We start from the raw sequence: 16,914 nt of genomic DNA on the forward strand, positions 1-16,914 counted from the left end.
CTCCGCTCGGGTTCCTGTGCACAGAGGGAAACCCGGGAAGCAAGTGGAGCTGCCCTTCAGGACCTTGGTTCCAGGAGACCCACCAGGCCGTGCAAGCCCATAGGCCGCAAGGGACCAAGGAGGCAACCAGAAAGGTGTCTCTTCTGTTTTCAAATTTTATTTATTTACGAGACACAGAGAGAGACGCAGAGACCCAGGCAGAGGGAGAGGCAGGCTCCCTGCAGGGACCAGATGCGGTACTCGATCCCGGAACCCCGGGGTCACACCCTGGGTCCAAGGCAGGCGCTCACCCCTTGACCCCCCAGGCACCCCCAGAAAGGTATTGGTCAATGGGGTCCGGCTTCCTGCGGGTGACTGTGAGCACTGCGGGGCCACTCACTGGCTCCCATGTAGGTCTCCCCTGGGCCGCTCCTCTCCTCCATCAGGGTCGCCTTGGGCTTCTCATCGAGGATGGGAGCCCCCCAGCCCCACTCCTTATGGGGGAGCCCGGCTGCTGATGCACACACAGCAGGCAAGGCTCTGCACAGCACCCCGGGCTCAGCCTCACAGATCCTCCCCCGCCTGCCTCAGCCTCCTTTCCTGCGCCTTCACCCTCACCTCTCGTCCCACCCCCACGTGCACGCAGACCCATCCAAGGAGCAGAGCCTGGCCTTCCGTGAGTTTATGATTTATGGTCCTTCCTCTTACTATCTAAGTGGTTTTGCTAGGTAAAATATTAAGGCACCGCTGCCATTATAACCTTGTCTTCCATGATCTTATTGGCAGCTGCTGTTGCCATGACAACTGGGCTGGAGAAGTCAGCCCTGAGCTTCGGTGGAGACGGTGCCAACGCGCGCGTGTGTGTGTGTGTGTGAGTGTGAGTGTGGGCTTCCCATCATGTATATCTGTGGTGTGACAAGCCATGATTCCTTAGGCCACATCTTCAGCTTTTCCTTCCAATTGGTCAAAATTAGCTTCAGGACTCTAAATCAACTGGAAGGAAGCTTTGGAGGAGGATTTCTTTGTTTGGCTTATTGGGTAGCAAATGTGAAGCTGGGACACCTAAGAAATATTTTAGAGTCTTTCTACCCACGTGAAATGAGGCAGCCACCCCCACTCAGTGTCACTCTTAGGCACCTTGGGCCTAACTTCTCTAAAATGTTTATGTAATTCTCTTTTTAAATATAGAAAGAGCTAGAAGGGACCCCACATGCCGTCTGACTTCCCCTTTCACTGGGAAAAGAAAACTGAGGCCCGGAGAGGCTAAGGGACTGGCCCACATATTGTATGGCTCTGGCATGAATACCATGACCTCAGCTAAGTGACCCACTTCTTTAAGTCTGAGTTTGCTCATCTGTAAAACGGGGATAATATCAGGAGTGACTTTACTAGGTCACCAAAAGGATTATGTGAGATAATCCCAATGCTTGGCACGTGTTAAGCCCTCAATAAATGTTATCATTATCAGCTCAGGTCACACAGGAAATCGGAAATAGGACTAAAATCCGGCTCAGCTAACTCCGGCTTAACCTGGAGTTTTTTCCCACCAATGTTTGTTTTTGTTGTATGTTCCTTGCCATCTGGGGGAGAGTGGAAGGCCTTCCTGAAGTGGGGGCTGTCTTTGCTTAAATCCTCCCACGCAGCATATATGGTGCACGCACAGGCACCCCAGGGACGCTTGCTGATCTGAGGATAAACACTGCCTGTGCCGTGAACTCCTGGACCATCGACTGAGTGTCCGTGCACGGCCGTCGTGGGAGGGGAGAAGGGAATGACAAGAAAGTTTAAGGAGGGAAGTGAGCACTTTCAGGTCCCTTCGGTCAAAACCAGGTGTTCAGCTAAGGTCTTTATGAAAGTGTGTCATCATCGCCACGATCTCATGAGGTGAGCGTACTCCCTCCCACTCTACAACTGGGAACGCGGGGACTGAGTGCTTGTGCAGCATGCCCGGGGCCACTCGCCAGATTGAGAGCCGACCACCCACCCAACCTTCTACTTCCAGGGGCTGCTCGTGCCCCCAGTGGACCCTGTGGTCCCAAACAACACCTCACCCCTCTGCGAGCCAAAAGCCCATTTCCTGATGTGGAGAGAGGGATGCGGAGCAGACTGACACCTTTTCCATCACTGACGCAAAGTTACACAGTTGTGTAACTCTGGGAATCTAAAATATTCTCTGAGCCAAAGCAGACCGATATTGGAAGTCACAGCCGGCTGGGTGGCTTTACAGGGTGCCCCTGCTTAAACCTCCTTTCACCACCGGGTCCGGGATCAGAGCGTGCCATGGAACCTCGCAGTCCTGTGCAGAGGAACAAATTGGTCCGAAGAAGCTTAGTTCAAAAGTCATTCTGAAGTAAAGACACACCGTCCACCTGGAGGGGGTGGACAGCGGTGACCCTGTGTCTCACATCAGAGGAATGAGCCCATGCAACCAGCAGGTCTCTGGACACCTTACATAAGAGTGGCCCCGTGTCTGGCAAGCCAGGTAGGTACACCTGTGCCGAACTTAACTGAGTGACCCATCCCTCCCTTAGGGCCGGAGGTCGATGCGGCCAGGAATGACAGCTGTTGCAACACGCCTGGAGGGGGCTGGAGGCCCTCCCTGGGATCTAATCTGCACAGAAGCCATGCTTTGCTTTGAAAATATTGCATGTTTTTTGGACTTTGCGGGGTGGCGGGCTGATGGAGATTTAGAGGAGATAGAGGGGCCTCCCTGGCGCTGCATGAAGTTGCCCAATAGTTGCAAAAAATTCCGACTTAGAAGACAGACTTCTCTCTTCGGCGGGCGACCCGGGCCTGCCTTTGCCGCTGTGCTGTCGCCGTGTGCACAGCAGCCACCTGGCTCGTGGCACCTGCCGGACAGGGGAGCTCGTCCCTGCGGAGTTACTCGGGGCCCCTCATGAAATAAGGCATGTAGGAGCCCGGACCACGCCAGTCAGCGCAGCCTCCCCTGGGGTAAAGCTCGTCAGACCGTCAGACCGGGGACTCGTCCCCACGTCATTGCGCCTCCTCTTTTTACTCGGCACGGTCGTCCCGGGAAGCACGCGCGGAGTGTCCCCGCCCCACCCCCGCCCGCGGCCTGGAGCCCCGCTGCCCCGCAGAGGAGCCCGAGGCTGCGGCGCTCACGTAATGCGTGACGTCACCGCCGCGGCTCCCGAGGGCGGGGCACGGGGAGCGCGGCCCCACCGGGTCCCTCCGCCGCCGCGCGCCGCTCGCGCCGGGGATGCGCCGATACACCAAGTAATACGGCGCGGGCGGGGGCGGGGCGGGGCCGGCGGGGCGGGGCCGGCGGGGCGGGGCCGGCGGGGCGGGGCCGGCGGGGGTGGGCGGGGACGCGCCCGCGACCGTGACACCCGCGGGGTCACGCCGGCGGGCACACGCAGGGGCAGGGGGGCAGGTCCTGCCCCAACACTCAGGGACCGACCGGGACCCAGGGCGAGCTCCGGTGGCCGCCGTCCTCAGCTGCAGCTCTAAACTGCTGCTGAGCACTCTGGCCTAGAACTTTCCTGGGTGTGCTTTTTTCTCACCAATAAAACGCGGCTAGTGGGCCGGGACCCGGTGCTCCAGCTGGAAGGTTCGGAGCGCGGCTGTCGGCCGGGTGTGGGCTGTGCACCCCGCGTGAGCTCGGGCAGGCCCTGGGGGATGTCACTGGCGGGGGGTGGTCCTGCCCCCCCCCCCCCCCCCCCCGTGATGGGAAGGGGCGGCCAAGGCAGCCGCAGAGATGGTTTTGAACCTTGGAATTAATTAGGCTCATGCGGCGGCTCCCACTTCAGTCTGAGTAAAGGCAGGAGTGAGTTAGAAGAGCAGGTTGGAGCCCTGGCCCCAGAGGTTCGGATCCAGCCGGCCGCACTGGGGCCCACACAGACGTTTTTCTCAAAATCTCCGCAGGGTGGTCCCCTGCGGCCTGGTCGCTGCAAGCCGCCCTCTCCTCCCTGCTCAGGGTTTTCATCGGTCCCCAAGCAGCCCGGCAAGTTGCCATCAACAGGTGGGCTGCTGCTCCCTTCTCTTCACCCCACATCCTTTAGGAACAGGTGCATGTTTTCCTCAGGAGGCAGGGCTGCCCATGGGGGGGCATAGCCATCGCCCTGCCCCCCAGCAAATGCTTCCTTTCAAGGGGCATCCTGGGCGTTGGCCACGGTTTGCTGGGCATCCCCGTGTGACACGGAGCCACTGGGGAGCTCAGGCCCCCGCCCCGGGCAAGCAGGGGGGGAAATCCAGGTGGGCCTCCCTGCTCCTGTACCTTTAGTGAATTGGAGGGAAAGATCATTCCTTATTTTGATTCCAGTGTGACAGCCCATAATTCGGGTTTATAATGGTTTTTCTCGGCACACCATGACTTTTATGAAGCTGGCCTCGTATGCAACAGCATCAGTCACTGTTCCCTAAGCTTGCCCGGACCTCAAAATTACCTGGGACAACTAAAAAGAAAACCAAACCTGACTCCTAAGCCCCTCACAGATGTAGGTGGGGCCTACGCAGATCTCATATTGGGGAAATTGAGGGAAGCGACCCTGGGGGCCGGCCCTTTGGTGATTCCTATCTTTGGAGGTTCAGGACACCCAGGTACGGGGAGTACTTGGTTCGAATCAAAATCCCCTGGAGGGCATGACCACACACTGCCAGGCTGCACCTGGACCTGCGGGCTCAGTAGACAAAGACCACATCTCCAACGGGATCCTACATGACGCCACCGCTGCTTGTCAGCGGAGCACCCCCGAGCATCGGAGTGCAGTAGAAGGTGCCCCAGGCCGGGCGTCGAGAGAATGGAAACCCTCCTTTAGCTTTATCACTTGCCATTTTGTGACTTTAGGCAAGTCATTTATTTCCTCTCTGCATGGAAAAACAGGGACTGGTACTGAGTTTGTGAAGATAAAATGCTTCCCCAGGAAGGGGACGCAGGGGATACAAAAAGGCAAAGCTCACCGTTAACCGCAGACTGACCCGGGAGGCTCCTGCGCAGAAGGCCGAGCGCTGAGGCCAGGGCAGGAGGGCATGAGCCGCCCCGCGGCCTGGCTCGCAGCCTGCCATTTGAGGAAGAGGTTTAACCCCCAGGAGCTGCCCTCAGCAAACCTCGGGGTCTAATGGGATCAGCGTGGCCACCCAGAGGCTCAGGTGTCCTCGGGCAGGTGTCTGAGAAAAGCCTCCCAGCTTCCCGCCCCGGAGGGAGGGCATCCTCTGGGCAGCGTCCTGCGGTCCTCCAGGGCCTGCTCTTCTGGCTCCGTGGTGGCCTGGGAGGGTCTCGCTCGCTCCCCACCAGGACTTTTTCCGGCTAGCGCCCTGTTCATGGACTCCCGGGCTGTAGCCTTTGTTTTTTTAATTTTATTTATTTATTCCAGAGCGACCCAGAGAGAGGCAGAGACCCAGGCCGAGGGAGAAGCAGGCTCCCTGCGGGGAGCCCGACGCGGGACTCGATCCCGGGACTCCGGGGTCATGGCCTGGGTGGAAGGCAGATGCTCAACTACTGAGCCCCCGGCGTCCTGCCTTAGCCCTTTCTGAGGAACCGCTTGCTCCTGTAAAAAAATCCTTTCGCCGCGGTCCTCCCTGCCCCTGGCCAATTTTGTTCGGGAAAACCAATCTTCCGGTTTCACCTTCGGTTCTAGTTTAAAAGGCTCTCAAAGTCCCCAATGATGTGGGCCCTGGGAGGGGGTGGCGAACCGGGAGCTCAGTCTTGAACGCGGGGAGTATCGATGTCATTATTAGTAATGGGAATATTGGTAGCACCTACTATGTGCTGAGCCCTTGATCTCCTCCAAGTGCGGCAGTAAATGCCCGCCTGCGTGTCCCCGGGGCCGCCCTGCAGGTCGCAGTCATTATCCTTTTCTGCAGAAGAGCCGCAGGGGCCCGGGAAGCTTAGGTCAACACGGGGGAGCGCACAGCTGTTAAGGAGCAGGGCTCGGATTGAAACCCGGGTTGCTTGACCCAAAGCCCTCCTTACTGATCTTCCTTTGGGCTTCAGGAGCCTCCGGCAGGCCCCAACGGCAGCCAGCCGCGGCCGAGCACAGGAGCGGAGGGCAGGCTCCTCTCTGGGTGGCTGGAGTTCCAGGCGCAGGGACAGGACCAGCCTTCCTGGTTGGTCTCTTGGCCGTGAGACCAGGGGCCGGGGCTGTCCCCACGCAGGGACTTCCACACGTGGCCCAGGCTCAGGACCGATCGGTGGCCCGCTGCCCGGCCCGCGCCTCCCCTGGGACCTGCAGGGGCCACCCTGTTCTCCACTGTGGGGGGATCTCTGGGCTCTCTTGAGGGATCCGAGCTCTGGGTCCAGCCCGCCGCCTGCGTGGGGGGCAGCCCGCCCTGGGGCCCCTGCGGCTGGCGACTCCCAGCCCCTCTGCCCCAGGGCCCCCAGCGACTCCCAGGGAAGTGGGGCCAGGAGAGATGCCCAAGAGGAACAGCTCGCGGCCCCAGGGTTGCTTTCGCCCCCTGCGATCCCTCTGTGCCAACAGCAAAGGCCTCTCCTCGGCATGCTTGGCTCCACCTGTGAGATACCTATCTGCCCCCCCCACCCCCGTGCTCCGCGGCGCCCCAATCCTGCAGCACACACCCTGTGCCCTGCACGGCCTCTGCTCTCTCGGGCTCCCACCTTCGCCTGCGGCGCTGTGGCTGCGGCGCTGTGGCTGCAAGGCCCCCGCTCCAGACTGCCCCTCGACAGCGGGGTGGGGGTCCCTGTCCTGCCCCACAATGGCACGACGATAGTGGTCTCCTAGGCTCCTCTTCTTTTCCCCCCAAAATTGGAAAAAGGGAAAATAATCCATCAGAGGATTATTTATTTTTATGTTTGACAGGGGCACTGCCAGGATCACAGGCAGTCCGAGAAAGCTGATTTGAATGCAAAATTGTTAGTCTCCAAATCATTTTGAAAGTTCAGGAAGCTAATGAGGAAATGCGAAGCCGGAGAGGCTGGGATTGTTCCTGAGACCCGGGAGGGAGGGGGGAGGAAGGAAGGGGCTGTGTGAGGGCTAGGGCCCCCGCAGTAAAGCCCACCCTGCAGTTAGCCCCCACCCCCACCCCCACTCCAGGGCCTCCTGTTCCCGCTCCAGCGACCATGCCTTCCCTTGGCTGCTCCCAGGGGCAGCTGGGAATCTGCATCTGGGGACTTGGAGCCAAGGACTTGGAGGTCCAAGCTCCTGGAAGACCTGCTTGGTCAGCTGAGGAACGGTGGCACCGGGAAGCCAAGCGGGCGAGCAGCCTGCTGTCCGCCGCTGGGCCTCAAGGCCAGCCTGGGGCCGCCCCACCCTGGGGAGAAGGCCCAATGTCAGCGGCCGGGCGGGGCGGCCCAGCCAGCGCGGCCAGGTGGCCGGGATCCCCTGTGACGGCGCAGCTGCTGATTCTCAGCTGTGCACGGAGCTTCCACGGGAGGCGGCCGGGCCAGCCACCAGAAGCCTTTCCTCACCTCCTCCCCAGTTCACAGGAGAGCTCAGGGCCTGGCCACACACCATTAGCAGCAGTTACTGGTTCCAGCCAACCCCGGGGGCATCTAAGTCACCCAGTGGAATTGTATATTTTTTTAAAGATTTTATTTATTGATTCACAAGAGACACAGAGAGGGGCAGAGCCACAGGCAGAGGGAGAAGCAGGCTCCATACAGGGAGCCCCATGGGGACTCGATCTCGGGACTCCGGGGTCACGGCCTGAGCCGGAGGCAGACGCTCAGCTACTGAGCCCCCCAGGTGTCCCCACAAGTGATCCCCACCTCGTGTCTTGTCTTGTCATCTGCGGGGTGGCCTGGGGCAGGGAGGGAGTTTGCAGTTTGTCTGTGGACCCTCGAATCAGTGCCCCCGGAACTGGAGACAAGAGTGTGTTGAGCTTTCTTCAGGGAAGGAGTGTGTCCTCCTCCCTGGTGTCCTGGGGTCCGGCTTCCGGGCTTAGAGCAGCTGGGGATAGCCTCCGATTTCTTTCTTTCTTTTTTTTTTTTTTATAAATTTTTAAAATTTATTTATTCATGATAGAGAGAGAGGCAGAGACACAGGAGGAGGGAGAAGCAGGTTCCATACCAGGAGCCCGACGTGGGACTTGATCCCAGGACTCCAGGATCACACCCTGGGCCAAAGGCAGGCACCAAACTGCTGAGCCACCCAGGGATCCCCTAGCCTCTGATTTCTCTTCCCTAATCCTGACTTTATGAAAAGGCTCTCTAGGTGCCCCGCAATTATTTAATCAGCTGAAGTCCTCCTCTGGGTAAATGCCTCAGATCTCCTGCATGAATTCAACTGCCCTGGGTCACCAAATGGCACTGTGCTGGCTAGAAAAGTCCAGTGTCTTTCCAGAGACTCTCCTCCAGAAAAAGGGATGCTCCAGCAGAAGTTGGAGAAATAGGTTAGGAATGTATCTCTTTTCTATATCCTCAGAGACAGGTTTTTTTTTTCTTCCTTCAAGATTTCCAAATCAAGTCAGGCATTTTCCAGAGGAATATTATACCATTTGGAGTTGTATTTAATCACCTGCCAAGTCAGGGTGAGGAGCACGTGCATCTTAGCAACGGGAGGCCCTGTGACGTGCTGCGGGGACAGGGGAGAGCAGAGGGGTTGGTCACGTGGCTAGCTGATAGGCTCCCAGGAAACGGACCCCATTTAATAAAGTGAGCTATTTTAAGTGAAGAAAGCAGGCTCCTTAAGGACTACTCTGTGACTGCCACAGCCAAGGCACTCCCCCTGTGAATGAACTTTGACTGATGATGGTATGGTCTTTGCTGGAATAGTCTGAGTGCCATTTATGGATCCAGCCATTCAGTAACTATTAATCGAGTCCCTGCATGTAGGTCAGGGCTTTTGAACTTGGCCTGAGCATTAGACTCACCCAGGGGTGGGGGTGGGGGTGGGGGTGGGGGTGTTAAAACATACCCAGGCAAGTGTAAAGCGCAGCCAGGTTAAGACCTCTGGGCCAGGTGCTACGTGAGATGCTAGGGATGCAGGGCTGACCAGGACCAACACTTCTCATCCAGACCCCTACGGAGATCAGGAGCTTATCCCAGAGCCCATCCGTCGGCCCGTAGAGGCAGGAGAGCAGGTCCCAGGGTCGCCTTCACTGCTACACCCGTCGCTCTAACTGTCGCGACCACCCATGTACATATTCCAGGGAAGCCTGTTTCAGGTGTCCTTCCCGTGCGTGTGTTGGGGCTTCCCAGCCACAGCCCTCTCTAGAGCTCACAGGTTTTGTTGAGTTCCACCGGGTGGCACAGTTCACCTGGTTTGTTGAGATCAAGCCTGAGCTGGAGGTTGTTTCTGGAGGTGAGATCATCGGGCAGTGGGCAGTGCCAACCCCGGGGAGCTGGCCCTGCGGCCGGGGCTCTCTTCCAAGACCTCTGGGCCAGGTGCTACGTGAGATGCTAGGGATGCTGCCTGCACCCCTGCTCGGCAGTGGCCAGTGTGGGTGCTTCTGGCTTGCAGGCCCCGCGAGCCACCCCAGAGCTGGGGCTGGGCTTTCCAGTGGCCGGGCTTGACCCCCGCCCGGGCGGCCTGGGAGACAGCAGGCTCCTGCTGCAGAGACGTTACAGTGGCCGGTGACTGTGCTGGGTCCCCACCAGGGAAGAAGCCTCCCTCGGTGACACACGACGGGGACTCGGGCATCACATGCGAAGCCGCAAACTGACCCACCGGCTTCCCGAGAGACAAGGGGCACAAGGGACATTTAGGCCTTGGTGGGAGCCAGCCCCTCACCAGAGCCTTCAGACGGGCCCCCACTCGGGGCTCTGGCTTTCCTGAGCCGGAGCCAGGACTGGCGGTGTCGTGTGGGGACACGAGGAGGCGGGCCCTCGTGCAAAAAGCATTAGATGCATCAAGGCGCTGCCTTGAAACAGCCGCGCGGGCCCGTGCAGGTGGGGCCCGTGCACCTGCAGGGCGGGCCCCGGGACCTGGCCCGGGGGAGAACCCGCGAACCCCTGTGAGGGCCCTTGGGCGCTGTGCTTAGCTGCCCGCGCCTCCGTTTCCTCCTCTGAACAAGGGGGGTGATGGGATCCCGTGTTCGAACACGAGCTTGAGAGGGCGCCTCGGTCAGGCCGCGCTAGGGGCTGCAGGCAGCGGGACGAGGCGAGGAGGCCCCTGGGAGGGCCCCGAGACCGTGACCGCGGGCCGTCACCCTGCAGCCGTCCTCCCGCCCGCCCGCCCGCCGGCCGCTCCTCCTCCGCGGGGAACGGGCTCCTGGGGCGGGGGCGGGGGCGGGGCCTGGGCCAGGGCAGGGGCGGGACCAAGGGGGCGGGGCTGGAGCGGAGCCGGAGGGCGGGGCCTGGGCGGGCGGCAGCGCCCCGCCCCCTCGCGCGAGGACCTTGGCGGGGGCGGCGGGGTCTCCGTCTAGAATGGGGTATTTTGCCTCTGCTCCTCAAGGCGGTCGCCGCTGTCATCTGCGATAACTTTCTGTGGTCGCGGCGCAGGTGCAGGTGCAACCGTCCGGTGCGGCGGCGCAGGCTCAGGGCCCGCGGGCAGCGGGGTCTCTAACCCCCTGGGCCGCGCCCGCGGGGCAGGGTCTCTAACCCCGCGCGGGCCGCCGCCAGCCGGGCTGCAGCTGTTGGACCGGGGCCTCGTCCGCCCGCGACGCCGTCCAGCGGGTAACCTGCGGCCGTGCGGCTGCGGGACGCAACAGGAATACGAATCTGGGCGGCGGGCAGGGCGTTTGCCGGGGGCCCAGCCTGCTGCGCCTTGGGCGGCACTTTTTTTTTTTAAAGATTTTATTTATTTGTTCATGAGAGAGAGAGAGAGGCAGAGACCCAGGCAGAGGGAGAAGCAGGCTCCACGCAGGGAGCCCGACGTGGACTCGATGCCGGGACCCCAGGATCACGCCCCGGGCCGCAGGGGCGCTAGACCACTGAGCCCCCGGGCTGCCCAAGGGCATGTTTTACGAAGAGGATCCAGGACATGGACAGGCTGACCCCGCCGCCGTGGGAGGCAGAGCTGGAAAGAGGGAGCAGAGGTACATCCTGGGGTGGGACAGAGGCGCCCCCACGAGGTGGGGCCGGAGCGGGAGCACGTGTCCTGCCGCGTGGGGGCTGCCCTCGAGGTCACGGAGCCAGCGGCCGCCCCCACGGCCTCGGAAGGCCCCACGTGGTCAACAGGCGCTTCCCCAAGCCCGTGGGCCCCCCCCCGGCCGGGGAGGACTGCGGCTCAGGGGCATGGCCTCGCCCCACCCCTCACGGGGTCCTGGGGACAGCAGCCCATTCCTGTGCCCGGACAGAAAAAGGGCTGAACAGCCGACATACGTGGACATCTCCACGCGTGGCCGCGCGCACCACGAGGGCGGGGGTTCAACGCGTCTCCTCCGTCAACATGGACTGAGCGCGGGAGCTGCAGGAACCGGCACAGCAGGCGGCAGCTGATAAACACCATAACAAGAACTGAGCCTCAGAGGAAGCTGTCCTCTCATGATGTACCTTAGATAGGGTCTTGGGAGCAAAACATGGACAAAAAAAAAAAAAAACCCCTAAACGATCGCAGAAGGGAGCTTTGGATTTAGGCAGATTTATATAAAAGTTTTTTTTTTTTCTAATCTCTGAAATATGTTAAGTGAGAAACAACGCTGCAGAGCAATGTATGGTCTGATCCTTTTTGTATGGAAAGAGGTACATATTTATAATATGCATATCATGCTTAATATACACAATATACATTATGCTTTAAATATATGTATATAACTACTGCATGTGCTTAAAGTATTTCCGGATGACTAACAAGAAACTGTGAGCGATGGTTTACTTCTGAGGAGAGAGAGACTGTCACTTTCCATTTTGTATTATTCCAAACTGTTTTATTTTAAAATAATGTACTATATTTTTTATTTAATTTTTAAAAAATGCTAGCTTGTTTCTTTTTATAAAAGCTTTATTTTTTTGAGACTTTACTTATTTATTCATGACAGACACACACGCAGAGAGAGAGAGAGAGAGAGGCAGAGACACAGGCAGAGAAGCAGGCTCCATGCAGGGAGCCTGACAGGGGACTGGATCCTGGGACCCGGGGTCACAGCCTGGGCCGGAGGCGGTGCTAAACCGCTAAGCCACCCGGGCTGCCCTAAAAAGTTTTATAATTCTTTCTTTCTTTCTTTCTTCTTTCTTTCTTTCTTTCTTTCTTTCTTTCTTTCTTTCTTTCTTTCTTTCTTTCTTTCTTTCTTTCTCTTTCTTTCTTCTTTCTTTCTTTCTTTCTTTCTTTCTTTCTTTCTTTCTTTCTTTCTTTCTTTCTTTTTTTGTTTTCTGGTTTAGAACATCTTAGAACATCTTCATGCACATTGTGGCTTTGATCCCAAGAAAATGTGGAGATTTGCTGACGATTTCAAGCAGGAGAATAAATCAATATTCTGGTAAGTTTTATAAATACAAGTAGAGGATACACCTTGTGCACATGACCTTTTGTCCATGTGGATCTGGACTCATGGGTATGTCCATGGGTCTTTATGACAACATCTCCATGAGCACCTATGTGAGCCCTGCTCATACCACCAGGTTTACTCACGGGCCTCAAGAGGAGACCCAGTGCGCTGTGGGTGCAGGAGGGGGCCACCCACCGCACAGGTACCACCGGAGGATGAAGATATTCCTTTTGTCATGGAATGGTTACGTGGGCATCTGAGCTCTGTAGATCTGGGGGTGCGTGTATTAGAATAATTAGAGTTTCTGAAAAAAAATAAAAATACAAAGTTGGGTCCAAGAGAATTCCTGCCGCAGGAATTCTCTTTCAGTGACACAGCGCGGACCTCCAGGGGGCCAGGGCACCCAGGTGGGTGGCATGTGTCTGTCCCCCCCCCCCGGGTGCTCTGCGCGGACCTGAGCTGTTGTTCTATCTGAACAGTTTCTCATGTGCCCCAAATACCCATTTGGGCCAAGGTCTGGTCTTGCACTGTCCAGTATGGCTATGGAGCGTTGGAAAGTAGCTAGTCCGAATCCTAGTGTGCTGTACGTGTGAAAATGAGTCAATTTCAGAGGCTTGGTCTGAAAAAAAAAAAAAAAACCAAAAAAGCAAACCATCTCATTAAGATTTTTATATTGATCGCATGTTGAAATGAGACTATTCTGAATATACTGACTTCAAGAAAACATATTATTAACATTTGCCTGTTTCTTTTCCTTTGCCTTCAAGACAAAAAAATGTGGCTGCTTTCAAGACAACTTAAATTACGTATTTCTGTTGGACAGCCTGGCCCACATGCAACCCCAGAGCACCTTCCTGAGGATTCGGTTGCCCAGCCAACCCCTTGTAATCGGAGATCTCGGGGACTGAGCTTTCTGCACAAATGGTATTTTCCTGGAAGGAGGTTGACTGCAAGGGACAGTCGAGCAGGATTACTGTCGTCACTTGGGCGTGGGACTGGTGGTGGCAGTGGAGGCGCAGTTTGGAAACGGGGCTTCTGGCCCTGGTTGCCCTTCTTTGGGAATGGGAACCGTAGTCTCTAGATCAGTAACACAGGGACCAAGGTCAATAAAACTAAGCTCACTGAAGACTCGAACGCTCTGCTACCCACAGAGGACAAGCAGTTTTCTCACTTGTATTTAGCAAAATAAACAGAGACCTAGAGGACACTGCAGAAGCATCAGGAAAACATCAGTCAACTGTTCGGGCTCTTGGACTTTAGCCTGATCATATTTGCATCCTTCATGGCATTAAATTTTCTTCATAAGAAGTCTTAAAAAAAAATCCAAGGACACCTGGAGAACAGGAAGAGCTTCGGAGCTTTCAGCACGAGGTCTGGTCCATGTCTGGCATGCGGTGAGTCCATGTCTTAGTGAGAAGCGTAACTATTTATTATGGCTATTTTGGGGCCTTTTCTTGGTCGTCAGTGAGCCCCCGGAAGGAGACGGTACTTTCTTCCACTTTGAGCGGGGATCAGCCCACACGTGCCTGTGGTAGCAGGTGTTGCCAAGTGTCAGTTGGTGCAGGATGAATGCACCTGCGCCCCCCACGCTGTGCTGTGCAGGGGTGGGTCACTTCCCGGCCCCCCTGCCCCCAGGACGGGGGGGGGGTGCACAACGGCCAATGGAGGAGAAAACAGCAACCTTTCAGTCCCGGAGGGACTCTTAACCCCAAATGAGAGCCCTTATGGTTCTGGGCAAAATCGGGAAGGGGACAGAGGTCACAAGAGATGACAGCCAGCCCCAGGGCCTCACAGGGCTCCTGTGGTTCCTGCGGCCTCATCATGATCCCAGAATTGCCTCTGCACTGCCCTTCCCCTAAGGAGCCACTGAGAAAAGGAAGGACCGTCCTCCAGCTACATCACACGTCTCCCTTGGGTTTCCTTTTACCACTTTGGAGAGTGGACCCCAAGGTGCCCAGACTCTTCTGATATCTTCAAAAAATCAAACTAATGGATGCTAGAGTATTACCCCGGCCCTAGGAAGGCCAGGATGGCCTCAGCATCACTCCACATTCCACGCCATTCCGCGTTCCCTCCCTTATTCCTCCTCACTCCCCTCCTGCCAAACACGTCTCTTCTCTCATTCCCTTAGGCCACCCTGCTTCCCGGGTCCTGGCTCGTAGGCAAACCCAGGGATCTGTGCTCACCTACAGGTGCCGTCGTGGGACTTTGTATATGGGGGGTGGGGTAGGGGAGGAAGTATTTACTCAAGATCACCTTTTTTCCCCCCTAATCATAAAATAGATAGGTATTCACTTAGAAAATGGGGGAAAAATATACAAGAGTAATAAAAATCTCTCCTGTAATTCCACTATTTTTTTTAAAAGACTATTTATTCATGAGAGACACAGAGAGAGAGAGGCAGAGGGAGAAGCAGGCTCCATGCAGGGAGCCCGATGTGGGTGGGACTCGATCCCAGGACCCGGGGTCAGGCCTGAGCCCAAGGCAGCTGCTCAGCCGCTGAGCCCCTGGCGTCCCTGTAATTCCATCCTTAAGAAATAACCAGTTAACATTTTTGCTGTTTTCTCTAAGCCCTTGTGTACGCATGTCCTCGCCTCCCACTTGGAGGCACACGACATCTGTCAGGCTCAGTCCTGTGCTTTCCCACCGAACGTCATACTTCAAATGTTTTCTCGTGTCAGTTAATATCCTTTAAAATGTTGCTTCTATTTGGAATCTATTCCTTTGGATGAATGTTCCATGATTTATTTAATTAACCCCCTATTGTGGGAGATTTAGCTTGTTTCTAATTTCTCACTATTGAAAATGACTCCGGGATAAATGCTTTTGTACACACATTTTGTTTACCACTTTGGTTCTCACCGTATGGTGGGTCCCTGGATGTGAAGTGATGGAGGCCTGGGGTGTGAGCATTTTTAAGACTGTCATATAGATTAACCAAATTACTCTCCAGAAACATTGTAGCAATTTATATGCCCACCAGCACGGGAAGTGCTTATTTTTTTTTACTTCCTACTGTTCTCATGTGAGTGATCTTTGCAAAACTGACGGATGACACATAACATCTTATTTTCCTTTGCGTTTCTTTGTTAACGTGTGATACTGAAGTCGGTGTCGCCGGTGGTGGTTTATTGGCCGTTCGTACTTCTTTTGCTAATTGCCTGTTCTTGTCCTTTGCCCATTTTTCTTTTGGGATCATTAATTCTTAAGCTTGCTTTATAAGCCTCCTTGGGCACATTTATTGCAAGTCTCCCACTCCCAGTTTGGCAAATTCCTTTTTGGTTGTGTATTTCGTGTTTTGGTTTGCCACAGAGATGTTTGCATTTTTAAAATGTAGTCAAGCTGTATATTTATCAGTAAGACTGATGTGTTCACTTTTTTAAAAAAAGATTTTATTTATTTATTCATGAGAGACAGAGAGAGAGAGAGGCAGAGACACAGGCAGAGGGAGCAGCAGGCTCCATGCAGGGAGCCCAACGTGGGACTCGAACCTGGGCTGCCCTGATGTATTCATTTTTATGATTAAAAAAAAAATCCCTTGTTATTCTAAGTAATCATCCCCTCCACCCCCCTCTGAGCGGGGAGCCGGACACAGGGCTCGATCCCACGACCCTGAGGTCACGACCTGACCCAGAATCAAGTCAGACGCTGCACTGCTGAGCCCGCAGGTGACCTCTCCCTCCGGGTCCTAGTAGCAGCGTCACCCCCCCTGCCTACTGGCTGCCTGGCTGTCCCGGAGGTGGGGAGGTGGGGAGCGGTCTAATCAAGCACCAAATCCTCAGGGAGCTGCTTTGTCTCCCGGCTCTCTCCCAGCGATCTAATGATGATTCTGTCAAGAGTGCGCTACTCCCGCTACTCCCGGCAGCCTCCCGGCTCCGTGGGCAAGCCCAGCGCCTCCCTCCCCCCTTCTTGGGGCACTTGAACCCGCAGGACCGGGAGGCTGGGGTGAGAGGGCAGGCTGTGGGCGCCAGCGGGGACTGGTGCAGTCTGCAGCTCCCCAAGCCGCAAGCGGGTCACGATCACCTGCGCCACCCCATGCAGAAGGCTTCTGGGGCCCTGGGGAGGCTCTGGCCTCCGGCAGCCCGGGAGTTCTGTCCGCCCCGCTAAGGAGCAAGAGTGGAAGGACCCAGTGGCCCTTGGCTCCCAGCCTGCTGGCAACGCTGCATTGGGTGAGGCACCAAACCCTCCCAGAGCTGAGCTCCGGGCCACGGTCCCGTTGTCCCCGGGCCGCCCCCTGCCCCGGGGTGGGGTGTGCACTGCCGCCGCCCCCAGCTCTGTGGGGACACCCTCCGGGTTCCCTGTCCTGGGCTGGAAGCCAGCGCTGTGCCTGGAAGTCCCCCCGGCCCTGCGGCCCCAGGCCTGATCATGACTTCTGGGCTCCAGCAGGTGTTTTTAAAGGGGTATCACTCACAGCACCTCGAACCCTCATTTGGGGGAATTTTAAATACAAAATCCCAATTAAGCACTTTCATGCTTTTATGAGGGGAGGCCCCAGGCCCACACTTAGGGTCTCCCTGCTGGGAGAGGTGCTCCCTTGGGTCCCAAGAGGGGGGCAGGGGCCTCCCTAGGATGGGGCAGCAGGGAGCAAGCTGGGTCGACTTGCACCAGGGACACTGGTTTTGCTGGACCCCGAGGCTGGGGCCTTGGTGGCCT

At 56.8% G+C, this 16,914-nt stretch overlaps 1 long non-coding RNA gene across 2 annotated transcripts; it reads left to right on the forward strand.

Annotated features, from left to right (window-relative positions):
- The first annotated feature begins 10,533 nt into the window (after positions 1 to 10,533).
- Positions 10,534 to 15,323, forward strand: LOC102156001. 2 transcript variants are annotated; one of them, XR_005376109.1, is made up of 3 exons: positions 10,534 to 10,872; positions 12,155 to 12,252; positions 13,029 to 15,323. It is a non-coding gene; the product is annotated as an uncharacterized LOC102156001 (long non-coding RNA). The 2 variants fall into 2 exon arrangements; XR_005376108.1 differs by lacking the exon at positions 10,534 to 10,872 and adding an exon at positions 10,900 to 11,518.
- The last annotated feature ends 1,591 nt before the right edge of the window (positions 15,324 to 16,914 follow it).

This window comes from Canis lupus, chromosome 22 (assembly GCF_011100685.1).
Source record: "Canis lupus familiaris isolate Mischka breed German Shepherd chromosome 22, alternate assembly UU_Cfam_GSD_1.0, whole genome shotgun sequence".
Classification (NCBI taxonomy): Eukaryota; Metazoa; Chordata; class Mammalia; order Carnivora; family Canidae; genus Canis; species Canis lupus.